Here is a 3,577-nt window from a genome sequence, read left to right as displayed (position 1 = left end):
TATTCAAAGCCACAGTCTAAATTAAAGGTATTAACAATTAGGCAGCCATGTAGAGGCCAAAGAGGAAACAGCATTTCAGTAGGATGATCTTTACCATAGTCAAAAAACCAACTACAAAAAAAAAAAAAAAAAAAAAAAACCCATACAAATTATGAGAAAAAAATTTAGAAGCTATTTTTATTATTTGTAATTAATAGATAAGTCCAGCCATATTATAGTCTATAATTCAGCAGGAGAATAAGCAGTTTTTGCATTTATTTAATAGACACTAATATTCTTTGGGTTTATCGTATGCAGAATACTTTTCCATATATTGTTGCTTTCAGGTCCAGCAACATATTCATCACCACCTGTAATATCATTTCCAACATGAAGAAGAGTGAACTGGACATTTTGGTGTTTGTGAATGAAATTTTGCAATATCAACAATTTGAAAGTGATTCATGAGGTTCAGCGACATATAGTACTCCCTAATTTTGCTAAAGGGTGTATTTCAGGGAGGCTTTGGAGTTAAAGCTGAAGTCAAGTCTTTGCTTTGTTACCAGTGAAGAGTGACCTTGAACTAGTTATTAAACCTTTTAAAGACTTTCTCCTCATCTGTAAAATGGGTTAATAATAACGTCTGCCTTGTAAGGTTATTATAAGGGTTGAGTTAATGAAATGCAAGATAAAATGCTTATCTCCGTGTGTGTTGTTTGGTGAGCAGTCGAAAGAATATAAAGTATAAGTGATGAATTGCACAATCTGTGAGGCTTGCATCAGCTGTAGGCCACTAAGTTCGTGAGTGACCAGATATCATGATCAGTATGTATAGCACAAATATAGATTTATAGCTTTATTATTTTTTTACTCGACATATAGATTTACTTTCATGAATTAAGAACTTATTTTCTTTATGAAAAGGTGGCCCAGAGAAGAAAACCAAGAGCTTGCTGATGGAAAAAACATGGAGAAGCCTAAAGAAGTGATGGTTCTTGGCCCGCAGGTAGAAAGAAACATAAAGCTCAGCAGAATGCAGATTCATTTGTGAATTGGAACCGTAATGCAAATCCACCCTCTACCTCATTTGAAAATAAGAAGTCATTTGCAAAATTATTTTAGTAACTGCTTCAATCAAGACAAAAGCTGTAAGGGTGAGATAAAACTTCATTGATGGTGAAAAAGGTTATTAATTTGTGGTGTGAGGCTCTGCATAGAAATGTAACTTTCAGCAGTAATAAATTTAGGAGAATGTATGAAGCCTGTGTAATGTTTTAAATTTTCAAATTAGAAAATTTGACCATCTTAGTTATATCTACCACGAAATCATCAGATAGATGATTATGCATCTATCTGTTATATTTTCAAACTGTATTGGTAGCTATTTATCACACTGCTGAACACCTCAAAGATGACCAGAATGAGTACAACTTCTAAGGGGGTGATTATTCAACAAAGTGGCTTTCACTTTGCATACATCTTTCACCCATACTTATTCCTTATAACACATGTCTTAGTTCATTTGGGCTGCTATAATAAAATACCACAAACTGAGTAGTTTATAAACAACAGAAATTTATTTCTCATAGTTCTAGAGTCTGGGAAGTCCAAGACCAAGGCTCCAGCAGATTTGGTGTCTGGTGAGGACCCACTTTCTGGTTCATGGATGACACCTACTAGCTGTGTCCTCACGTGGTGTAAAGGGCAAGGCAGTTCTTTGGGGCCTCTTTTATGGGGGCACTGACATGGATTGTGTCCCCCAAATTTTATGTATTAGTAGCTTGATACCGACTGTGATTAATAATAGGGTGGGAAATCCGATTATGGTAGTTGAAAGGTGGCGCCTTGAGAGGTAATTAGATTCTGAGGATCATGACTAGTGGATGGATTAAAAATGGTGGTCAAGGGCCAGGTTCTGAGGGCTTTAAAAGAGTATACAGGAGGTTAGTCTCTCTCTGCTCTGCCATTTTTCTGCCATGTGAGACCCCTGGGTCACTGTCACCACCAAGACCCTCACCAGATGTGTTCCCTGGACTTTGGACTTCCCAGCCTCCAAAACTGTAAGCAATAAATTTCATTTTCTTATAAACTACCCATTTCCAGGTATTTTGCTATAAGCAACAGAAACTGACTAATACTGACATTAATCCCATACATGAGGGCTCCACCCTCATGACTTAATCATCTCCCAAAGGCTCCACCTCCTAGAACCATCACATCAGTGATTAGATTTCAACATATAAATTTTGAGGGGACAGAAACATTCAGACCACAGCAACACCCCATGCCCCTTTCCCAACCTAATCCTTTTCTCTATCCTCATGTCCACAGAGAAATGAAGACAGTAATGAAAGATGCAGCAAAAGGAATAACATGGGCAACAAAAAGAACAGCTGATATCTCAGAATGGCAGGGCTGAAAGGAACCTGAGAAATTATCTAGTTTGACCTCCTCTCTTTGCATATCAGAAAGTCTTGGCCCTGAAAGGTAAAGTGACTCTCCCAAAGACACAGAAGTTAATGTAATATCTGACATTAGGACTCAGGATTCGTGGTTCCATTATTCCAAGCCACCTTTTCACTTCAGCTTAGTACCCAACTGGTCCCAGTTCCAACTACATGGGACCAATCACCCTTCTCTCATTCTGACCTGGTTGCATTTTTCCATTATATGGCTAGAACATGATCAAAAAAGGCAAGTGAGAGACTGGGCAATTTAGTTAATCTCACACATTTATCAAATTAATGAGTATGCAACCAACTTGAATGCTTTCTTATTAGTTTGTTGAAGAAAATGTTGATTTTGATATTGATTGCTCTGGGATGGAGAATTTTTATTTCTTTATACATTTGCATTCTGTACCACTTTCTATGTTTTCAGTAATTGGAATATAGATGTGAGCATCGATTTAGTCTATAATGACTGGTGACAGAAAATTGAGGGCAGTTTTCAATTCTTTGAAGAGTGTATTAGCATTCTTGCATAGTTTATGCTTTGTCCCCACTTTTATGTAAAGTTCAAGTCTTTTGGCAATACTTAGGACTGGTAGCTAAAAGTATGCACACATCTGAAATACTTCCACAAGTTATTATGAATTGTGTTGATGTGAGTGATTTACAGTTATGTCTTCATTTGGTGTCTTACAAGCTTTTCTAGTGTAATACTGTCATCTGTCATAGCTGGAAGGTTTATTATTTTTTTGAACCTCTCCTCTTCCATTAGCTAATATTTGTCATGGTTACATGTGACAAGCCTCTCCCAGATGTGACTTTCAGACTTCTGCTTCTCTTCACTCTGTCTTTTCTTTACTATCTTGTTAAGTTGTCCTGAGAGAAATTTTCCTAGTCATGAATGAAATTTCCATTTTCCTGCTTATCCTTTTTTCACCATGATATCCTGTGTAGAACCACACGAACAAGCTGCAATTTTTATTTGAAAACCATCCATATGCTGTGGGAGTCCCTCAGAAGAGATTTCCCATTTCTCTCTATTTTCTCTTAAGAATCTTTTCCTTGTTTATTAATCTGAGTCACCACTTGGGAAACTGAGAAGCATATTATTAATAATAAAACGAATGAGGATTTATTGAGTGTTTGGT

Source organism: Galeopterus variegatus, unplaced genomic scaffold (assembly GCF_000696425.1).
Source record: "Galeopterus variegatus unplaced genomic scaffold, G_variegatus-3.0.2 Scaffold2390, whole genome shotgun sequence".
In the NCBI taxonomy this organism is placed as follows: domain Eukaryota; kingdom Metazoa; phylum Chordata; class Mammalia; order Dermoptera; family Cynocephalidae; genus Galeopterus; species Galeopterus variegatus.
The sequence above is the reverse complement of the archived record's forward strand: the minus strand, read 5'-3'. Positions refer to the sequence as shown.